This window comes from Lissotriton vulgaris, chromosome 10 (assembly GCF_964263255.1).
Source record: "Lissotriton vulgaris chromosome 10, aLisVul1.2, whole genome shotgun sequence".
In the NCBI taxonomy this organism is placed as follows: Eukaryota; Metazoa; Chordata; class Amphibia; order Caudata; family Salamandridae; genus Lissotriton; species Lissotriton vulgaris.
The window spans coordinates 898,764,545-898,789,152 of NC_141698.1; the positions used below are offsets into that span (position 1 = coordinate 898,764,545).

At 38.7% G+C, this 24,608-nt stretch overlaps 2 long non-coding RNA genes across 3 annotated transcripts; one reads left to right on the plus strand and one right to left on the minus strand.

The window, feature by feature from the left end:
• Positions 1-1,046: 1,046 nt before the first annotated feature.
• On the minus strand, positions 1,047-2,679 carry LOC147688980 (uncharacterized). 2 transcript variants are annotated; one of them, XR_015300580.1, is made up of 4 exons: positions 2,601-2,679; positions 1,790-1,867; positions 1,629-1,703; positions 1,047-1,319 (listed from the first exon to the last, which is right to left on the minus strand). It is a non-coding gene; the product is annotated as an uncharacterized LOC147688980 (long non-coding RNA). The 2 variants fall into 2 exon arrangements; XR_015300581.1 differs by lacking the exon at positions 2,601-2,679 and adding an exon at positions 2,272-2,333.
• Positions 2,680-7,403: 4,724 nt separating this feature from the next.
• LOC147688981 (uncharacterized) lies at positions 7,404-8,956 on the plus strand. The gene is made up of 4 exons (XR_015300582.1): positions 7,404-7,443; positions 7,710-7,772; positions 8,177-8,254; positions 8,725-8,956. It is a non-coding gene; the product is annotated as an uncharacterized LOC147688981 (long non-coding RNA).
• The last annotated feature ends 15,652 nt before the right edge of the window (positions 8,957-24,608 follow it).

A 24,608-nucleotide genomic window follows, 5' to 3' on the forward strand; every position in this document is an offset into this window, starting at 1 on the left:
CCAAATTTGGTGTAAGCCCGTTAAGGTGTTCGGGCCTTAGGTGTGGCTAAAGATTCTCTTGGGAATTAACAAAATGCAACCTTATTTCGTGTTCCAAATTCACAGTCCCCACTGCACAGATCACCCCTAAACTTTCCATAATGATAGTACCCACCATGACACTTTTTTGGGAAAACTTCATGCAGATTGGTCAAACAACACCAAAGTTATAGCCAGGCCAAAAAATGCTTTTCTTATTGAAACTAGATCCTAACTATAACTACCTAGGGATTATCATACATATACATATATATATATATATATATATATATATATATATATATATATATATATATATATATATATATATATATTTTTATATATATATATATATATATATATAGTTAGGACCTAGTTTCCATAGGAAATCCACAGCATTCTATTTGGAATAACTTTGGCGCCGGTTGATGAATCTTCGCAAATTTTTGGGGGGATTTGTCAAGTGGGGGTTGAGAAAAAAGGGGGGTCCCAAATCGTTTTTTCCCCATGTTATTTTCCATAGGACCATTAGACACGGCTACAGCCCGAACTGCTGAACGGAATTACAAGAAATTTGGTAAAATGGTAGAGTCTGATTCGCAGATCACGCTTTTGCTTAAATGGTGTAAATCGCTCCAGTAGTTCCTGAGAAAATCAAAAGAAAAAATATATATATATCTATAGGCGCGTACCGTACGTGTACAGGTACGTGTACCGTACACGTACCTTCGCGAGCACAAGCTGCATGCTGATTGGCTGTTAACTGTCTTTAACAAAAAGAGAGGGGCTCTCTATGACCCAAGGGAAAATAGAGCTCCAGTATACTGTTAGGTAAAAAAAGGGGGTTTTCCGTTGGGAATTTAGGTGAAACACCTTCTAATCTACTCTCATGCATTCAACTATTTCATACATTCCATAGATTAATATCAACAATATTGAGTTTCTTGGCCAACACTTAACAAGGAAAAAACCTCTTAAAATTAAAATAATGTACATTTATTGTATAATAAAATTTAAAAACACATTTGTAATCACATAGAAATCCATAAAAAGTATACAAAATCACATAATTTAAAAAGAGGAGAAGGAAAATCCAGACAATACACTTTGTCTTGTGGTATAGTCAATTCGAATATTTCATTGGCAACAATGGGGAGGCTTTCCCTTCCTATACCCAAAACTTTGTTGACAACTCTGAAATTTGACCACTCTGCAATGCGTCGACGCGTTTCGGAAGCTTTGGATGGTTACGGCTTCCTTCTTCAGGACAATAACAATATATCTCCACAGCAAATAGTCACCTAGTGCATAAATAAAACATTCTTTACTTCTTATGTTATGTAGTCCTATGTACAAGCCAATTCTACATTTTACTGTTAACAAGCTAAATTCAGGTACATTAAAATCCATTTATTAGAGAAACACAATATACCAGAAGCTTTGTAGTTATATAAATTTTCACTTTTTTCAATAAAACCAATTTTTTACTGATATTGGCACTGTTTTTTCAAGTCATGGTAAGTGTACCGCCAATGTACCCATCATTTTTCAACCGCTCATCTTACGATTCTCAACCATTCATCTATCATTCATACATCTATGGCACTCACCGGTGCGATAACATCTTGGTGAATGAATTTAAACATAAGTTTGTTGTTCTTCAGGTAAAACAATCTCTCCTGAAGCTGTAACGCATAAATAAATACAGCTCTATAATCGTGCTTTTAATTGGATAACGCTAAGTTATTTATACTGGCATTTTTCCAATTACCTGTATAATTATCAGCTCAACCTCTGTGGTTTATTTCAGTTGATTCCAGATGATCCTACCAGGAGTGTTTGTTAGCACCTGGCAATAAATAGGGACATTTTATTATTTATCTCCACATTTATTTTACATATACAGATTATTTCCAACTGAAAATACGGAATAATTTTCAGAACCTTTTCATGGACTCGACAAATATAATGTCTGTGAAACATAAGTGTCCTACAAGTGAGAAGATTACTCACATTCTTAGGTCTATTTAAACTACTCATGGCTTCTTTACATTTCTTTTATTGTTGTTAGCCGCTCACCTGATAAGATTCCTGCTGTCTTTATCCTTTCAATGCCTTATGGTACTATATGTTTTATGATTTTCGTTTCTAATTTCCGTTTCTGAAAAGCATAATTTAACTTGCTAAGTATTTATCAGCACTTAGTTAAACTATTATACATTTTAATCGCTGCTGTATTTTATGGCTGCTCACCTCTTTAAAACATCAACTTTTCAGTCCGATATTAAACCTCATCAACCAGGGTGCTTTTCGTGGCTGCATTTAAAAATACAAGAGAGGTGTATATAAGATGAATTAAAATTAATCATGCTGTTTTTTTCTCTCGTCATAAAGCCTCTAGCTGTCCCATAGTCATTAACTGAACCCGACCCCATCTAGCGGCCGTGACCTACCGCTAACATTTTTAAGAAACAGGGCAGGACTCTTTGAATACGTTAAACCCGATCTAAACCGGTTAGGCTAAATACTAACTCTTTCTTTTAATTTAAACAAAACCTTTTTCAGCTTTCAGTTGAGCCTACCTTATTCAATGCGCCCGCTAGCATTCCCCGGGATGTTCACACCGCGTCCTCCTGATCACGGGTATTATTTTCTTTAAACAGCGCAAGAGTTACCGGGCGGCTTTTAAATACGTACCGCTGACGTCACTGTGTTCTGCGTCGGTTCTTTTTTTATTTTTTTATTTAAACAAAACTTTATCTACCTCCGATTTATTGAGGGTGCAGTGTTTTGCATTAGTATACGATAAACATTGTCAGTTTATTTAAAGACATTTTGTGAAGTATTTCCAACCCTCATGCACAAGTATGTGCCCATATAATTATACGGTTTGGGCGGATAACTTCCCTGTTTATCTATAATTCAATATACAACTTCCTTACTCCATGTTAACACAAGTTATTAACAACATCTCGTTTTTTATGTTATAATATAAAGTTCTTTGTTTAAAGTGGGAACTGACTCTCTGATCCTTTTGGAATATCTATATATTTATTTTAAACTTGATTTTTACTCCAATTGCGGGCCTGATTGTTTTCTTTGGACCCATTTTTACAAGGACTTCAAAGCTATATCGGACATTATTTAAACCCCATAATCCTGGATATTTCATATGTGACCATCCTCACTTTGCACTCTCAGTTGTTTTGATTATTTAAGCTGTGATCCTCATCCAGTCCTCTTTAGTATTAAGGCCCTGGTTCACTGTATCAAGCAGCGAGATGTACCACTGCTCCCTGTTTTTCCATTTCATTTCTATATTACCACCTCTCTTTGAGGATGTAATTTTTTCCACTATAAACCAAGAGAATTCAGTACAGCTATGTTTTAGTTTGGTGAAGTGATCTACCATTGGTGCATTTGTTTTGCATGTTTTTAGGGCTGATCTATGCTCTAGTAGGCGAAGCCTAATTTCCCTTCCTGTCTCGCCTACGTATGCTAGCCCACACGGGCACAGTAGGATATATATTAGATTCTTACTCCTGCAATTATTCAAGGATTTGGAGGTAATGGTATACTTATTGTAAGTTAATGTTTTTGAAACACTGCAATTATCGCAAACCGAACAGCTGTTGCATTTATGGTTACCTACAGCTCTAGTGCCATCCATTGTCATCTGGTTATTAGTGTTGGTCTCTCTATAGGTGTGAACTAGGTTTTGGCGGATGTTTTGATTCCGCCTAAAGGCAAAGATAGGTTTCGGAATTATCAACACAACAACCAGGCCCCTCAAGACTATCCCAACACAAGGAGCCAGAGATATCGTCATTAAATCAAATAGAGACATATAAATTCCCGATCATTAATCTGTCTAGCCATACACTCAGCCAAAAGGAATTGGAAGTCCTAGAAAAGGGATTTACTTTTGCACCGACCGCCAATGTAAATAAATTTCATTTGGAAAAAGACTTAAAAGCCTTCTTCCGTAAAATCCAATTGAGGGAATTTTTTAAAGATAGGGAATATACACCAGCTACTAACATATCAGGACTCAGGGAGAAATCTTCACACCCTCCCTATCGCAAGTGGGGAAAAATGTAGATACTTTTGAAAAAGTGGTCAAATCAAAAATACGACAATTAATTGAACAAGCCCACCCTGACACAAATAATATGTCTAAAGAACATAGGAAAGCGATGATTGACTTAAAAAACAACCAACAACTTACAATTAAGCCTGCAGACAAAGGCGGAGGTGTGGTGGTATTTAATACAGATGATTACGAAGTCAGAATGCTAGAATTGTTGAATGTTAGAGAACACTATCAGAGGATATCTTTTTCTAAACTTGAGTCTCTAAAGAAAGAAGTAATTACAATAACTGATGTAGCTTTAGAAAAAGGATGGATCTGTAAGGCCGAATATGATTTTTTAAACAATAAAAAGGCAAAGATAGGTTTCGGAATCTTTTTTTCATTGCCACCATTTAAGATGCTCCAATTGGAATTAATGACATTTTTCAGCTTGTTACTAATGTTTGAAAATTGGCTGACAAAGACCAATTTGGAATCAATTGCTGAATTGATTGGTTTAGGTTCAGGATATATCATAGAGTCCCGGTTATAAAACCGAGCTCTTTTGTAGGAGTTCTTAATTAGTTTTCTCGGATATCCTCTATCTTTCAACTTCTCTGCCAGATTATCTGCATGTTTTAGATAGTCAGTCATATTCGAACAATTTCTCCTATACCGCAAAAACTGTCCAAACTGTACATTATCACGCTGGGATCGCGGATGATAACTGTTATAATGTAACAGGGTGTTTTTGTCCGTTATTTTAGTATACAGTTCCACTTGTAGTATACCTTCTCTATTTTGTATGGTAATATCCAAAAAAATTAACTGCTTGTCTGTCATAGACTGCAGTAAATCTGAGATTACTATCTCCCAGGTTTAGCCAGGCCAAGAATTCATCTAAGGTTTCAGCTGGACCTTCCCATATAAAAAGGATGTCGTCAATGAAGTGACGCCACATCCTTATATTCTCAAAGAGTGGCGCCGCCTCATTGAAGATATGCCTATTCTCGAATTCAGCAACATAGAGGCATGCCAGGCTCGGGGCACAGGTTGCGCCCATGCTGGTGCCCTTACATTGGAGGAACAATTCCTCTTTGTACAGGAACATATTGTTCTTCAATACCAATGTAATACATTGCATGATAAATTGGTTACTAGCTCCTCTTAGGTCAACCTTTTTAAGAATCTCATCAATAACCACCAGGGTGTTGTCTTGTGGTATATTGGTATATAATGCCTCTATATCGAGGGTCACTAAAATCTGATTGTAAGGGTTATATTCCATACCTTCAATCATGGAGATGATATGGGCCGAATCTCTCACATATGATTTTTGTTCTGTCACCAAAGGTTTAAGAAAGGTGTCAGCATATTGACTCAAAGGTTCAAGGCGCGATCCAATACAACTAACTATAGGTCTCATTGGGGGATTGTGAAGGCTTTTGTGTATTTTTGGGAGACCATATATAGCTGGTATCCTCGTGTTTTTATTGTTTAAAAAATCATATTCGGCCTTACAGATCCATCCTTTTTCTAAAGCTACATCAGTTATTGTAATTACTTCTTTCTTTAGAGACTCAAGTTTAGAAAAAGATATCCTCTGATAGTGTTCTCTAACATTCAACAATTCTAGCATTCTGGCTTCGTAATCATCTGTATTAAATACCACCACACCTCCGCCTTTGTCTGCAGGCTTAATTGTAAGTTGTTGGTTGTTTTTTAAGTCAATCATCGCTTTCCTATGTTCTTTAGACATATTATTTGTGTCAGGGTGGGCTTGTTCAATTAATTGTCGTATTTTTGATTCGACCACTTTTTCAAAAGTATCTACATTTTTCCCCACTTGTGATAGGGAGGGTGTGAAGACAGATTTCTCCCTGAGTCCTGATATGTTAGTAGCTGGTGTATATTCCCTATCTTTAAAAAATTCCCTCAATCGGATTTTACGGAAGAAGGCTTTTAAGTCTTTTTCCAAATGAAATTTATTTACATTGGCGGTCGGTGCAAAAGTAAATCCCTTTTCTAGGACTTCCAATTCCTTTTGGCTGAGTGCATGGCTAGACAGATTAATGATCGGGAATTTATATGTCTCTATTGGATTTAATGACGATATCTCTGGCTCCTTGTGTTGGGATAGTCTTGAGGGGCCTGGTTGTTGTGTTGATAATTCCGAAACCTATCTTTGCCTTTAGGCGGAATCAAAACATCCGCCAAAACCTAGTTCACACCTATAGAGAGACCAACACTAATAACCAGATGACAATGGATGGCACTAGAGCTGTAGGTAACCATAAATGCAACAGCTGTTCGGTTTGCGATAATTGCATTGTTTCGAAAACATTAACTTACAATAAGTATACCATTACCTCCAAATCCTTGAATAATTGCAGGAGTAAGAATCTAATATATATCATACTGTGCCCGTGTGGGCTAGCATACGTAGGCGAGACAGGAAGGGAAATTAGGCTTCACCTACTAGAGCATAGATCAGCCCTAAAAACATGCAAAACAAATGCACCAATGGTAGATCATTTCACCAAACTAAAACATAGCTGTACTGAATTCTCTTGGTTTATAGTGGAAAAAATTACATCCTCAAAGAGAGGTGGTAATATAGAAATGAAACGGAAAAACAGGGAGCAGTGGTACATCTCGCTGCTTGATACAGTGAACCAGGGCCTTAATACTAAAGAGGACTGGAAGAGGATCACAGCTTAAATAATCAAAACAACTGAGAGTGCAAAGTGAGGATGGTCACATATGAAATATCCAGGATTATGGGGTTTAAATAATGTCCGATATAGTTTTGAAGTACTTGTAAAAATGGGTCCAAAGAAAACAATCAGACCCGCAATTGGAGTAAAAATCAAGTTTAAAATAAATATATAGATATTCCAAAAGGATCAGGGAGTCAGTTCCCACTTTAAACAAAGAACTTTATATTATAACATAAAAAACGAGATGTTGTTAATAACTTGTGTTAACATGGAGTAAGGAAGTTGTATATTGAATTATAGATAAACAGGGAAGTTATCCGCCCAAACCGTATAATTATATGGGCACATACTTGTGCATGAGGGTTGGAAATACTTCACAAAATGTCTTTAAATAAACTGACAATGTTTATCGTATACTAATGCAAAACACTGCACCCTCAATAAATCGGAGGTAGATAAAGTTTTGTTTAAATAAAAAAATAAAAAAAGAACCGACGCAGAACACAGTGACGTCAGCGGTACGTATTTAAAAGCCGCCCGGTAACTCTTGCGCTGTTTAAAGAAAATAATACCCGTGATCAGGAGGACGTGGTGTGAACATCCCGGGGAATGCTAGCGGGCGCATTGAATAAGGTAGGCTCAACTGAAAGCTGAAAAAGGTTTTGTTTAAATTAAAAGAAAGAGTTAGTATTTAGCCTAACCGGTTTAGATCGGGTTTAACGTATTCAAAGAGTCCTGCCCTGTTTCTTAAAAATGTTAGCGGTAGGTCACGGCCGCTAGATGGGGTCGGGTTCAGTTAATGACTATGGGACAGCTAGAGGCTTTATGACGAGAGAAAAAAACAGCATGATTAATTTTAATTCATCTTATATACACCTCTCTTGTATTTTTAAATGCAGCCACGAAAAGCACCCTGGTTGATGAGGTTTAATATCGGACTGAAAAGTTGATGTTTTAAAGAGGTGAGCAGCCATAAAATACAGCAGCGATTAAAATGTATAATAGTTTAACTAAATGCTGATAAATACTTAGCAAGTTAAATTATGCTTTTCAGAAACGGAAATTAGAAACGAAAATCATAAAACATATAGTACCATAAGGCATTGAAAGGATAAAGACAACAGGAATCTTATCAGGTGAGCGGCTAACAACAATAAAAGAAATGTAAAGAAGCCATGAGTAGTTTAAATAGACCTAAGAATGTGAGTAATCTTCTCACTTGTAGGACACTTATGTTTCACAGACATTATATTTGTCGAGTCCATGAAAAGGTTCTGAAAATTATTCCGTATTTTCAGTTGGAAATAATCGGTATATGTAAAATAAATGTGGAGATAATTAATAAAATGTCCCCATTTATTGCCAGGTGCTAACAAACACTCCTGGTAGGATCATCTGGAATCAACTGAAATAAACCACAGAGGTTGAGCTGATAATTATACAGGTAATTGGAAAAATGCCAGTATAAATAACTTAGCGTTATCCAATTAAAAACACGATTATAGAGCTGTATTTATTTATGCGTTACAGCTTCAGGTGAGATCGTTTTACCTGAAGAACAACAAACTTATGTTTAAATTCATTCACCAAGATGTTATCGCACCGGTGAGTGCCATAGATGTATGAATGATAGATGAATGGTTGAGAATCGTAAGATGAGCGGTTGAAAAATTATGGGTACATTGGCGGTACACTTACCATGACTTGAAAAAACAGTGCCAATATCAGTAAAAGATTGGTTTTATTGAAAAAAGTGAAAATTTATATAACTACAAAGCTTCTGGTATATTGTGTTTCTCTAATAAATGGATTTTAATGTATCTGAATTTAGCTTGTTAACAGTAAAATGTAGAATTGGCTTGTACATAGGACTACATAACATAAGAAGTAAAGAATGTTGTATTTATGCACTAGGTGACTATTTTCTGTGGAGATATATTGTTATTGTCCTGAAGAAGGAAGCCGTAACCATCCAAAGCTTCCGAAACGCGTCGACGCATTGCAGAGTGGTCAAATTTCAGAGTTGTCAACAAAGTTTTGGGTATAGGAAGGGAAAGCCTCCCCATTGTTGCCAATGAAATATTCGAATTGACTATACCACAAGACAAAGTGTATTGTCTGGATTTTCCTTCTCCTCTTTTTAAATTATGTGATTTTGTATACTTTTTATGGATTTCTATGTGATTACAAATGTGTTTTAAAATTTTATTATACAATAAATGTACATTATTTTAATTTTAAGAGGTTTTTTCCTTGTTAAGTGTTGGCCAAGAAACTCAATATTGTTGATATTAATCTATGGAATGTATGAAATAGTTGAATGCATGAGAGTAGATTAGAAGGTGTGTTTCACCTAAATTCCCAACGGAAAAACCCCTTTTTTTACCTAACTGTTAACTGTCTGTCATCACTCCAAACCAGAAATTGTTGGCAGCCATCTTGTGCCTCGGTAGACTGAGGCACAAGAAAGCAGAAAAACAAACGTGTAGAACTCAAAAAGGAGGCAGGGTAAAAGCATCCTGACCCCCTAGGCCTGCTCAGGGGGTCCCATAAGGATCCCCAAGGCCCCAAAAAACAAACAAAAAAAAAAACAATTGCGGGGTACGCGAACGGTACGCGTATCTTCCAGAGAAAGCTGCATGCTCATTGTCTGTCAACACTCCAAACCAGGAAGTGTTGGCAGCCATCTTGTGCTCGGTAGACAGAGGCACAAGAAAGCAGAAAAATAAACTTGTAGAACACAAAAAGGGGGCAGGGTAGAAACACCCTGACCCCCTAGGCCTGACAAGGTGGTCCCACAAGGACCCCCAAGGCCCAATCTTTTTTTTTTTTTAAACCCAGTCTTTTCTTTTTTCAAATTACCACCCCGGGGGGACCAAATCAAGGGGGCATAGTGTCATCAGTGATGTCACTGACCATGACATGAATGATGTAATATGTGACATCATCAGCAGTGGATTGCGGATGCGCAAGTTATAGTGATTACAACTAACTATAACGGGGGAATTTCAATGGTTTTGTATGAGTAACATGTCCAGCTAACTATAACTGGTGTGAAACCTATGGTTTTTTCAGTGAATATATATATATATATATTTTTAATGTATTTTACTTGAAGGATTTGTAACTGTTTTGTATTTAACGATGATTCCTATTAAGTCTGTTTTCTAGCTCTATTCCTTGAGCCCAATCAGAGTCAGGCACTTGCACTTTAAATTAATCACCCTCACTATTGGTCGCTGTCATGTGAGCAAGGCACCTGTGTGCCGAAACGTTATGATGCCGGCATGCAATTAAAGAAAATTTGAAGCACCACAAATTTTGGACTGTGCATTGTCTTCCTTGTGCAAACTGTGAGCTGTTTTGTGCAAGTGGAACTTTGGTTTGGTAATATTTATGGTCGTTTGGATCTACGCGACCAGACACGAGACCCTTTCCGAAATTGAAACTACTTTGAGGTCAACGTCACCACAAGAGGATCCTTACCGGAGTTTTCTTCGGCGTTTGTGTTCTCTGGAAGGAGAAATTGACGTTTGACCCCTGTCACCGGTTTGGATTGTACCAGAAGTGATTGCGTCCTCGCAGAATCGGCGTCGGGAAATATCAAAAGACGCCGGAGGCAAGTGAAGACGCTCCACCCGGATTGAAGAATCCATCGGAAGATAGGCGGAAAGCAATGCGGCAGCGGGGCAATACGGTATTTTGTGCTAAATTACATTTACTGTTTGTTTGTCCTGAATAACACTATCGCTAAACAACATGTCGGCAGACAGCGTGAGGGATAGGGAGGAGAGAGCCACGACCATGTTCTCAGATGAGCCCCCTAGTGCTAACATCAATACCCTAAACACCCCGAACCCACAAGGGGGACCCAACACGGAAACATTGCATGGCAAGATTAAGATCCTGGAAAAAAAGTCCAGCCAGGAACAAAGCAAATGGTGGGAGGCTAAGTCCTTACAGAAATACATCGAGGTGAACCGGATACCAAGGGGACTTAGAATTCTAACATCACCCACATACGAAAATTCTTATCCGGAACTCATGAGGGAGTGGGCAGACAGCAATCTAGAGGCGTCAAGGCGGCTGGTATTGATTTTAATTAAATACACAGAAATTGATCGAACCAAACTGCTGGACGAGATTGCCAGTTTATATGAGGAATTGGAGTCCCTGGGCACTGAGGATGAAAGAACGTAGCTTTTGGCGGAAATGAATGCCCGATTGAAAAAGGAAGAGGAAAAAATAATAACCAGAAAGACTTACAAATTTGCCCGAGATAGGCAAGATTATGATCTAGGACAAATCTTCACTTTTTCAAGGAAGTATGATGGTATCCGTAAGGCAAAAGGTGGTACCACTGGAAACATACATGCAAAGACTCAGGGCAGACGCAATTACAAATAAACACAAGCCAACGCGGAGGAATCTGGGGTATCCGATTTCAGTTCAGACCCAGGAAGCGATACAGATTCTGAACAGAGGCAGATGGGAGGCGTAAATGTCAGCAAAAAAACATCACCGGGGGAAGAGATCAGTTTTTTATGCGAGGAGCGCCTCCAAACTTTAAGACCTGGGATGTGAAAGTACTACGGAGAAAGTGGAAAAACTACGTCCGCAGGAGGAGCCGCAGGGCGAGGGCGCGGGCAGGGCCAAACAAGCAATTGCCCGCCGAAAAAGAAGGGCAGGGGCAGGGGTCAGTGGGAAAAGAAATAAACAGCCATTCCCAACAAACCATTATTAACCTCACCAATGTTACCCTTTCAGCCAAGGAGGAAAATATTTTGAAGCTGGGGTTATCCTTTGCACCTAGGAATAATCTAAACTACGCTACCACTCGCACTGATTTCTACAAAGCCACCCAGAAACTAAAGCTGAAAAAATTTCATCTATTGAAAGCTAATGAAATGGAAAATAGCACTATAGTTGACATAAATCCGTCCTTGACTCAAGAACTCAATGCATTATGGACGAATGATGGAAATGACAGTTTGACTATAGAACAGAATGGAACATCTATACCGGGATCATGTGAGTCCCCGATATTGTCTACAAATACCAAACCTCTCACCCCGTGCAGACCCTCATCTACCTTTTGCCCTATCATGCCACAAGATTCCATAGACTTATTCCATGAGAACATTGTCAGTGACCTGAAGGAACTACATAGCAAAGTCATCAAAATGAAATACAAATATGACCAACGAACATCTGACTACGAGGCCTTGGTACTAAAACTTAAAGCGAACAACAACATCACTGTACGCCCCAGTGACAAGGGCGGGAACATTGTGATTCTCAGCAAGACCATCTATGAGAAGGAGGCATTTCAACAGCTGAACAACAAGGATCATTATGAAAAACTAAAAGGTGATATAGTAAAAAATATGCAATTTGAATATCATAAATTGTTAAAATGGAAAGCAGCAAAATTACTGGCTGAACCGGAGTACAATTTTTTGAAAAATGATTTTCCGGTAATACCATCTATGTACTTTATTCCTAAAAGTACATAAAGACATTAACAACCCCCCTGGCAGACCCATCATCTCTGCCAGAGGTAGCCTACTGGAAAAAACGTCGGTATACATCGACTATTTCCTGCAGAATTATGTGAAGGGCCTGGATTCTTATGTTAAGGATACAGGTGACTTTTTGCTTAAACTTTCCACCATACAGATACGTGAGGGAGATTGGCTAATAGCCCTCGACCTAACATTCCTTTATACCAGTATCCGCCATGCGGACGGCATTGCGGCAATACATTATTTTCTCAAGAGGAGGGATCCTGTTTTTCATGAACATAATGCAATGTTGTTACAAATGCTTGAATTCTGTCTTAAACACAATGTTTTCATGTTCAGTAATTTACTGTTTAGACAACTACAAGGAGTTGCTATGGGGGCCAGTTTCTCCCCAAGCTTTGCATGTTTGCACATGGGAGCTTGGGAGGAACTGGTCCTCCATACGCTATTTGAGCATGAAATGAGACAGCATGTCATTAGTTGGCATAGATTCATTGATGATCTTTTTGTGGTATGGAGGGGGAGCAAGGAAGAAGCACTGTTGTTTATTGATCATCTGAATAACAATGCTTTAAATATACATTTCACAGGGGAACTCAGTCAACATCAGGTCCCTTTTCTGGATACCTCAGTTTATGTACATGACAACAAATTACACACTAAGTTGTATCGTAAAAAAACAGCTGGAAATACAACACTCCATGCTGATAGCGCACGCCCCCGCTACCTCATCATGAGTATTCCTTATGGTGAAATGCTGCGACTCCGTAGACTATGCAGTATGGAGAAAGATTTAGCTGAAGCACAGAATGCTAGTTCCATCAGGTTTCGTGACAGGAGTTATTCCCAGAAAATTATTGATGAAGCCATCCACAAAAGTAAAGCCTTGGACCGCCTCTCTTTGTTAGCAAAATCTAACTCCCTGGCGACTATGGAACCAGGCACTATTACAGTGGACTCTGCCAGTAATTCTAAAACTGAAGCATTCAGAATTATTACTGGTTTCTCCTCCCAACATCAGGAAGTAAGAAAAATTATCAATAAGAATTGGCCCATTGTTTTAAAAGATAACATCATTGGAAACAAATTACCCAAGCGAGCCTCTGTAACATACAGTAGGGCCCCTAATATGAGGAGCAGACTGGTGGGCACCGGACCAGAAGTACTTGCAAAAACATTGTGGTACCATACTAGAGGGGGTTTCCACAAATGCAAGTCTTGTAAGGCATGCACCCATGGGGTAAACCGCACTAGTTATCAGGATGGATTCCGTGACAGGCAGCACAAAATCAGTAAAACTTTAACTTGCAAAACTGATTTTGCAATATACATCTTGGAATGTCCTTGCCCACTACAATATGTGGGCAGTACAAAGCTGCCTGTCCATATAAGAATCCTACAACACTTGAAGGCCATCACATCAGAAGATAATACTTACCCTGTGGCGCGTCATTTTAGAACCCACCACAATAGCAACAACAAGGACCTAAAATATTTTGTGGTTGACTCTATCATGCCAAGCAGAAGAGGAGGCGATAGAGAGGCAAATCTAAGGAAATTAGAGACAAGATATATCTTACAAATGAATAGCAAACAGCCTAATGGTTTAAATGTAACGGAGGACCATATACTTGTTTACATTAGAATATTAATATATCATACGTGCAATATCTATCAGTCCATAATACAGTATTGTGGTTAGACGAACCCATATATAGTTTGTCATCATCTATTTAAAAGCAAAATATGTGACATCATCAGCAGTGCATTGCGGGTACGCGAAATATAGTTAGTCCAACTAACTATATAGGAGCAATTTCAATGGTTTTGTATGAGTGAAATGTCCAGCAAACTATAACACCCCTAAAACTTTTTTTAGTGAATTTCAAAGTTTTTTTTAAAGCTAATTTCTAACTATAGAAGGCCTGAAACCTATGCTTTTTTCAGTGAATATATATATACACATATGCGGAGCTTGTAACCGTTGGCTTGAAAAAATGACACACCGAGTCAGAAAACAACAAGGTTCAAACAATATCAATATGAGACCCTACAATGAATTGATGAAAAAACTGAAAACCAACCAAGCAGTTATCGTCAAACAATCTGACAAGGGTGGTAACATCGTGCTTTGGGGTAAAAAACAATATATGGAGGAGGCCCACAGACATTTAAATGATGCAGCATGTTATGCCCAAATTGACTTTAAGACCACAAAATCCATCCAACAGGCATATCAAAAAGAACTAAATGGGTGGAAGCGGGAAGGTCTCCTATCTAGGGATGAGATTAAATTTCTCCACAAGGACCACCCAGTGTTGCCTAATATTTATTTCATTCCCAAAGTTCACAAAGGAGTTACTCCGGTTCCGGGCAGACCGATAGTCTCTGCCATCAACAGCCTGTTTGAGAACACCTCCAAATATATAGATCACCACTTGCAGGACTTTGTCACTACTCTCCCTGCATATATTAAAGACTCAACGGAATTTCTGAGAGACATCAACCACTGTGTTTGGTCAGCTGACTATTTATTAATGACTATGGACATTGCTAGTCTCTATACTAGTATTTCACACTCAGATGGCCTAAAAGCTATAAAGTTCTATTTGGATAAAAGACCTGTGGAACTATATAAGCATAATTCCATGTTAACAACTATGGTGGATCGTTGTCTCAACAACAATGTCTTTCTTTTTGACAACAAGGTCTACAAACAGCTGAGGGGTGTGGCCATGGGGGCATGTTTCTCCCCCAGTTACGCGGGGCTCCACGTGGGCTGGTGGGAGGAACATGTCCTCAGGGTTGAACACTCGGAAGCTTGGAATAATAACATTGTGATGTATATGAGATATATTGACGACATATTCATCATTTGGAGAGGCAGCATGGAGGATGCAAAGCATTTTGTTGAAACCATCAATGCAAATAACTCTAACCTAGTATTCACTGCTGAAATCAGTAGGAATAGAATTAGCTTCTTGGATGTGTTGGTAGAAATAGTGAATGACACTCTCACCACAAGCCTTTTTAGAAAGAGCACGGCAGGCAACACCATCCTGCATGCACAAAGTTTCCACCCACAGCATACCATCAGGGCAATCCCCTATGGGGAATTCCTTAGAATACATAGAACTTGCAGCACGGTGGAACTTCGAGACCAGCACCAAAATGAAGCAAAGAAATGGTTAGAAGCTAGAGCCTACAAAACCAGTGCCTTAAACAAAGCAATTATCAAAGCTAACAATCTAGATCGGCACATTTTGTTGGAAGCCTCTACCCCTGATCCCCAAGTGATTAATCCAAAAAAGAGTAGCAATGACATTAGATTAATTACAAGTTACAGTCATCAAGCGCGCCAAATTTCTAGTTTGGTAAGAAATCAGTGGCCTGTAATTTTAACTGATCCCGTACTAAAGGATATTTTACCAAATAAACCCACAGTGACATATAGAAGGGCATTCAGCATGCGCAACGAACTGGTCTCCAGTTCTCCAGAGACATTAAAAAACGATGACTGGTTGTCACCCCGTAAGGGTTTCTTCCGGTGCATCTCATGCCGTGCATGCCATTTTGGCATTAACACCAGATCTTACTTGACCCCCTTTGACTCCAGACCTATCACCATTAAAGCCCACCATACCTGCAGAACAGAACTAGCGGTATATGTATTAACTTGCACTTGCAATTTGAGATACGTTGGGAGCACCAAATTGCCTGTGCACCAACGCATTCTCCAACATCTCAGGGCCATAGTGAACTGTGACCAGAGCTACCCGGTAGCCCGGCACTTTGACCAGCATCACAATAGGAATTTGTCTCATCTCAAATACTTTGTGATAGATGCCGTGAAAACCTCCAAGAAGGGTGGCGATTATGAGAAAAAATTAAGACAGTTGGGGTCAATGTACATTGTCAGATTAAACAGCAAAACCCCTGGAGGTCTGAACATGGGGGAAGATCTGAGTAATTTTCTTTAAATGTGCCATATATCGTTATTTTTAATGTTGTGATATTAGGTACCAATCAACAAAACTCTAGATACGAGTAGTCAGTAACTCCCCATGAAACACCAGCAATCAAATCTGTATGTTCTTAAGCCACTTTGTCAAACTAAAAAGCAAATTAGGATGTGACTTAACATCCTAAGAATGAGGTTTTAAACACTATCAGATTTTTTGTAGAAAGATTAATTTCTAATGTATTTTTATTTATTTTGATTCATCCCTTCACTACCCAAGTTGTCTAACAAGACTGGTTATAGACACTTACTCACTCCTTCACCATTATTATTATTTGTTTGTTTTATTAGGAACAATGGACTGTGACTTCCAAATGGGTCTATATAGAACAATTGGAAAAATCCTATAAACATTTACGATGGGCACACATGCATTTGTGCATAAATGAATCATGTTAATCATTCAATATCAGGGATTTAGCCGGGTAACTTTTGCCCGATAACCGTTGTCAAGCACATGATTATTCCACTTAATAATATTTATTGTTGACTCTCCATGATCATATCTGTCGACATTGCGTATTTGCACAGAGAATAATGAAATTGCGTATTTGCACAGGACGTATAACATTGCACTTTGTCACTTTATTGTGTATAAGCAAAATTTGCACGTTTATAATATGCATTTGCACTTTATAGTGTTGACAGACAAAAATAACGGATCACCTATATACCATCTTTATTAGAAAAAAATATATATTGTATGAGTCGTATTTTAATCAGTATCTGTACTTGTGGATAATCATGTATATTGCTAGTGTGATTGATAGCATTCTAAATAGGCAAATATGGCCCCCACACACAATGATATTTTGTGGCCAATGATGATTTAAGTCCTTCAACTGTGTCAATGAATTGCATTTGGGCGCGCTTTTCCAAAGTTGTATTGTACTATTTAAATGTAAGCCAGTCCACATTACCGCCAACAGTGAGCAAGGGCGTTCACGCCCGAAACGCGTCTGTTCGACGTTCTTTTTTGCACCCCTGCACATTATGCTCGAAAAAATAAAATAAGAACAACTCGAAGACTGGCTTTGGACTTTTGATTGGTGTCTGCGTACTGGGTAACGTGCATTGGACGTTTTGCTGCACGGTAACCGGTTGGAGGAGTATATATATATATATATATATATATATATATATATATATATATATATATATATATATATATATATCCTACTGGCAGTCGCCAGTAGGTAGTTATAGTTAGGATTTTTTTCAATGCAAAATCTCAAAATTCTATTGTGAATAACTTTGGCGCCGGTTGAGGAATCTGCCTGAAAATTCCCTCAAATTTGCCTCGCGGAGCTCCGGTCCTTCCTTGAAAGTTTGGGGGTGATTCGTGAAGCGGGGGCCGAGATAAAAGGGGGGTTCCAAAACGTGTTTTCCCCATGTTAATTTCCATAGGGCGGTCGAACTCACTTTTAGCCCGAACGGCTGAATGGATTTCCACCAAACTTGGCAAAATTGTAGGGACTGGTAGCCCGATGCGCCTTTGCTATGTCTCAAGATATGTGCTCCAGTGGTTTTTGAGTAATTTAGGTTCAAAAAAATATATATATCTATGGCAGCGCCCCGGTACGTGCACCGAGGAGCGCTCTGGGCGCGCCACGCGAGGTGCGCACGGAAAGCTGGTTGGCTCTCGGTGTCTGTAAACATTCGAAACAATCAGGAGCGGCCGCCATCTTGTGTCTCGGTAGGATCGAGACACAAGAGGTGGGAAAAACAAAGGGGAAATGACAATAAGGGGGCAGAGTAGACACCCCTTGACCCCCTAGGTTTGATGTGGGGGCTATAAAAGGGCCCCCGGTTTAAAAAAAAAAAATTTTTGATTTGCGCGGGGGGAGCACCCGGTACGCGCACCGGGGAGCGGACCGGGGAGCGTTCTATGGGGAAAAATTAAAAAAATGTAGCCTTTTTTTAGAAATTGGAGGTAGTTCTAAAAACTGTTTTTTTCTTCTTTTTGTTGTTTTATATTTTTTTAATGTTTTTTGAACATTTTGTACTTTTTTTTGGCTTTTATGAACTATTTTGTATTTTTTTTGGTTATTTTTATGGGGAGAAACAAAAAACAGGGAATTGAAAATGGCTCAACAGGAGCAAAAAAAATCAGGAAAAAATTTGGGTTTTTTGGGGCAATTGTGGTTGTCACCAGCAAGGAGGATGAGCTTTAGGCTCTGCTCACCATAGGAGATGGTCTTACCACAAAAAATACAGGTGACCCTCAATTCTCCAAACCGTGGTTGAATGCAAGGGATTGTCTCCCTTGTCTCTGGTCCCGATGGAGTGGGTTGTTTTCGTTTGGAGGTGCTGGGTGTAGATTGGGGAGGGTTGCTGGCCAGTTCTCTCATTTCTGCGGCAGCATAGTTGTTAGGATGCCTGCGCTGCATATGCCTTATCATGGTATTGTTCCCAAATGAATATTTTTTATTTGGGTTACCCCTTGAGAGTTCCGTGTCACAAATAAGGCAAGTCACCTTTGCCACATTCACTTTCTTTTTTCCCTCAGGGAAGGAAAAAAACTGCCATACAATGTGTGGCTTGGGTTGGTATGGGGTATTGTGTTCTTCCAGCCACCTCCTACTCGTCCCCTCCTCCTCTTCCTCCTCCTCCTCTTCTTCTTGACCACCAATGTGATGTTGTGGTGGTTCTCTTGGTGGTGGTGGTGGTGATGGTGGTGGTGGTGGTGGTGGTGGAGATGCCCCAGCTGATGCTGCTACTGTAGCCATTTCAAAGTACAAAATATACCTCAAAGATTGCATTTGTATTTGTATTTGTATTTGTATTTTGATTTGTACAAAAAAATACAAATACAAATACAAAGATTGCAAAACAGGTCTTCCTCAGTCAAAGGACAAAGTCAGAATAAGGAAAAAAGGTGGGGTCTTTCATCATTTGAAGAAAAAAATGTCCTGAACCAATGAGAAGTGTTATTTTCAGGTCACAAGACTAGGGATTTCATCATGATGAAACCAAAACTGTTCTGCACCAATTAAAAGTGTTATTTTCAGGTCACATGACCCGACGCGCTTACGCGACGCAACCCCGGGCGCACCCGTAGGCGCGCCCCGGGTCGCGTCGTGTAAGCGCGTCGGATGTTTACGTTGCGCGATCGTATTCGCTCGAGTGCTTCCGGGTGCGCTTACGCTGTGCATATCACGCGGACGCGGCTAAGCGGTACGTCACAATGATGTTTTCGTTCGCAGCAAAAGCGCTAACGGGACCCTCTCCGGTAGTCAAAAGACTACGCTTTCCGGGGCGCTCACCGGGGCGCGCCCCGGGAGCGCTCCAGGGTAAAAAACCATTGAAATTCCATATATAGTTAGTTGCGCTAACTATATATCGCGCACCCGCAATCCACTGCTGATGATGTCACATATTACATCATTCATGACATGGTCAGTGACATCACTGATGACATCACCGATGACATTATCCAGTGACTGTATGTTTCTGTAAAGTTAAAATATGTCTTACATATTGAAGAATGAGTGGATGTATAAGTGTCTGGATGAAGGATTTAGTAGGTGCATGACTGACTGTATGAGTGAGTGATTAAATGTGTCTCACTGAGTGCATGAGTTAGTGACTAAACTGTCTTAATTTGTGCATCATTATGTCTGTTGTTCTGTGAACTGCTGCATGTGTTGATCAGTAGCTATATGAGTAACTATATGGGTTATTGATTGGTTGCCCAAGTATTTGTATGGGAGACTGAGTGTGTGTGTGGGTGGCTGGGAGGTGTATGACTCTGTGCATAGATGTGTGAGCAGTTGATTCACTAGATGTATGGTTTCAAAAGTGCATGTGGAAACAGCTGTATGGGCGGTTGACTGTGTGCATGAGTGTATTGGTGAGTGAATGGATATCTCAGTGCTACATGTCAAAGTAAGTACATATGTAAAACACAGTACATGTGAGAGTTGACATATATAAGTTAGGGCAAATAACTATATATGGAATTTCAATGGTTTTATGCGAGTAAAATAAGGTTTTGTAAATGCTAATCCCTAACTATATATGGTTTATAACCTATGGTTTTTTCAGTGAATTTTCAAGGTTTTGTAAATGCAAATTCCTAACTATATATGGTCTATAACCTATGGTTTTTTCTGTGAATTTCATTGGTTTTTTAAAAGCTAACATCTGTAGCTGTAAAGTGTATTCTTCTTTAAAACCCAAAATATATTTTAGATGTTTATTAATAATTTTTTTTAAAATATTTTTTTTCTTCGCTTCCGGTAAGCGAACTGGGAAGCTTTCCGTTAGCTTATCTTGATGCCGCGATCTAGTACGCGAACCGGTAAACGTTTCGTTAGCGGAACTGTGACGCGTCGCGGAAGCGCGACGTATCACGTTGTCGCGTAATGCGTCTTATGACGCGCCGCGTTAGCGCTCCCGGAAGTGCTCCGGACCGCGAACCAGAAGCGATCCGGGACGCGGCGCGCACCACGTAACGTAAGCGGAACAGGTCATGTGACTTGTTTATCAAACTTTTCATTGGTTCATTTCACTTTTGGTTTCCAAATGATGTATGACTAGGTCATGTGACCTAAAAATAACACTTTTCATTGGTTCAGAACTTTTGCTTTTCCCAAATCATGTAAACCCCTCCTTCTTTCCTCACTCTGACTTTCATCTTGGTGAGAGAAAGACCATTTTCCAATTTGATTGCAATGGCTTCTATCGTTGCTTTAGCTGGTAAACCCCCACCACCACCTCAACCTCCTCATGACAAGAGAGGACAACCATCACAATTCATTTCCAACAGAGAGGAGGAAGAGGAGGACCTAGAAGAAGAGGACACAGATGAACCTCAATTTATTCGGGAGTTGCCCCGTTTTTCCCGAAGGAAAACAAGTTTTATATGGCAGTTTTTCTCAATTCCTCGAGGGGAGAAGAAGGTTAATGCCAAATATGCCACCTGCCTAATCTGCAAATACAGATTATCTCGAGGCACAGACAAAAAGTATAGTATGGGCAACTATACTATGCATCGCCATATGGCCAGGTGGCATCCATTAAATTACAGCCGGGCAGAGTTAAGGGACCTTCAAGATAATCCCCCGACAACTCCTGTGGCCAGATCAACATCAAGTATATCTTTGACTGCAAGAGAGGCACAGGAAACTGTGCCAAACATACAGCCAAACTTCAAGCACATGAAGTTTACGTGCATACATTGTGGTGCTATGCTCTCATGTGGCAACATGAGCGTTAACTTAATCAACTTGGTGTTTGAAAACCATAACTGCCCTAACCCACCCAAGCAGTAATTTTTTTTTTGCTCCTGTTGAGCCCTTTTCAATGCCTGTTTTTTTGTTGTTTCCCCTCCATGAAAAACACAAAAAAAACATAAAACTGTTCTTAAAATACAAAAAAAACAAAAAATGTTCAGATAAAAAAAAACAAATAAAACAACAAAAACATTAAAAAAAAGTTCTTTTCAGAACTACCTCCCCTTTCAAATAAAATTGCTAGAATATTTAGCACTCTGGCAAGCTCTATTTCTTTTGGTTCGCTGCCCGGTTCGCGAACTTGAAGCGAACCAAAAACATTTTTTTTTTAAAAAAAGAAGAGTTAGTATAAGGGAAGTAAACAGAGAGTAATGTTAAAAGAAAGACAGCTATAGGGAGTAAACCAGAGATACTGTTTAATAAATCTATTTATTAATTCAGGATGACGATAAGGTGTGATGTCTCCTGAGGTTTGTTTAAGGTGAGACCTACTCAGGGTTACAGATCAATTTTACACGTGTTGAAGAATACAGAGCAGATAAAGCATGTGAAGGCCTACCAATGAAGTAAGTCATGTCCTCTTATTACATCATTCATGACATGGTCAGTGACATCATCAGCAGTGCATTGCGGGTAAAAAGAGTAGAAAACATTTACCTTATAATTCTTGTTACCTTTTTAAAATATTTTTTCATACTTTCAATCTGTAAAAGAGAGAACAAACATTTCCAAAAATATTACAACATGTATTTAAAAATTAGAAAAGAAAAGGGAAAAGGTTCAAGAAGAAACAGTTTTTCAACAACTTTGACATTTACAGAAGCCTCTGCTTCTCTACGTCCCCTACACAATCCTAAAGATATATATTTTAAACAAACAGTATCTTCATGCTGATGAACTGAGACCTATTTTGGAACATGGTGCTTCGTTTGCACTGCTGATGTCTCACAATAGTGATGCAATAGCAGCGCAAAAAAGATGTAAAGCCATCATAAAATTGTGTCTAATATTTTAAATGATTGTTTCAGGATGCAAATAAGATGTGTGCTTTCAAGACCTTTCTTTGAGGTGAGGCCTATTCCTTTTTTTAAAAAAAACAGTACCCAGAAGTACAGCACTGTAAGCATTAAAATTGACACTTACAGAAGACTCAGTTTCTCCATATCTACCTCACATTTCTAAATGTATATCATAAGTACAAAAAGCAAAACATTAATTATACATGTTAAATGGTTTATTTTTGCTGTTCTCAGAATGTATCAAATTTCACTTAAATCAGTGACTTGAAGGTATTCATCATGTAACAGCGGGGAAAAAAAACCACAATCAAAATGATTGTGTTTAAAAAACCCATACAACCTAAGAAATCTGAATTCAAAACTCCTTAAAATTAACTTACTTTCAATGACGTCGAAGGATGTCCTATGAACAGCGTCCACTCTGTTGTGCTATAAATATTGTCAGCCCGCCACTTTCTGAAAGAAAACCTCCATCGTTTTGAAAAATATGTTACATACAAGAAAAGACTTCTCACATTCTACCACATGTTTCCACTAGGCCAAATCATGTTGCAGCGATTCACAAGTCTTGTAATTCTTCCAATCAAATCCCGTCATTTTCTATTTTCGCAACTTTCAAAAAGAAAACATTTAAGATTATTTTCACAATCCTGGACTACTAATATCTTACCCTTCTTTGTCACTCATGTTCTCCTTTTCCTATGACACTGATACTGCTTACTATGAAGCAGACTTACTTGCATCAGGTTTATATAGTTGGATTTTAAAAATTGACATTATAATTAAAAGTTTTGGACCAATAATCTAGACAGCATTGCAGACTTACATTCCCTCAACTTGATGAACCTTTTGCAATTCTTCACAGGAAATCCCGAGATTCTTTCTTTAAAACTTTGGTTTTAAAAACACCAGGTAAGAATTTTTAAGGTCAAACGGCAATTTTTTTTTTAAAGTTACAACGGAATCATTGCAGAATGACCAGCCGTTTCGAGACTTTAAATAAGCTGTATAATGTCCTGATGTTGTTGAAGGACCATCGTGATAGATAATTGCTACAGTTACAAAAGTCCTTCCTGATATTGAAAGCTGAGAAGCCACAAAATTTTGTATTAAAGTTGACAATTTTGATCCATCAGGCCTACATCGTTGGATCATTAAAATGACATACTGTCCATATCTACGTATAAATAATGTTGACATCATTTCAGATTTACATTGGCTACACTCCATGTTGTGATCCGCTGCATTTACTAGCTTATTAAAGGAGACTGATTTACTGTCTGGCAAAGTTAAATATATAAATCTTTCTGAGTCTACACTAGTAGTACTTGATACCCTACAATTCTCGCAGTCATGCTGCCATTGATAAGAAAGCCCAAACAGGTGATCTACATCTACACCCTCATCTTGCAATACATCAAGCATATACATTAAAAACTCCTGACAATCTTGCTGATTATTTTCAGAGAAGTCTGTTTGACCTGAACATTCATCTAACAGATAACGAACTTCAGACACACTTTCTACTTTTGTTCGATCAGTGCTTCATTTCTCGAAAACAGAATTCAACAAACAGCATAAAATTTGTTCTGAATTCAACAGAATCTGTTCTTTTAAACTCTCTAGTGAAAAGAGAACATTAACCACTACATTTGCATAGCAGTTGACACCAGAACTGTTTTCAAATTGAAAACCGACAACATCTTCAACAGAATCCACTTTCTTTCTGCTAACAATTTTCGGTTCATTGACTTTTAGTCTTTTTGCAACAACCTCCCTACTATTACTGATATTTCTACGTTTCCGGCCTACCACACGTTTCTCAAACAAAGGATATTGAGGCAAATGTGGCGCATACTCTCTTCTTAACCTATTGTATTCCTTAACACAATCTAGATCCGCACAAATGTTTGTGACATCACAGTCAATCAAGTACAATCCTGATAAAGTTCTAACTCGTGACAATGCCACATATGCCATACCCTCCTTGAACACA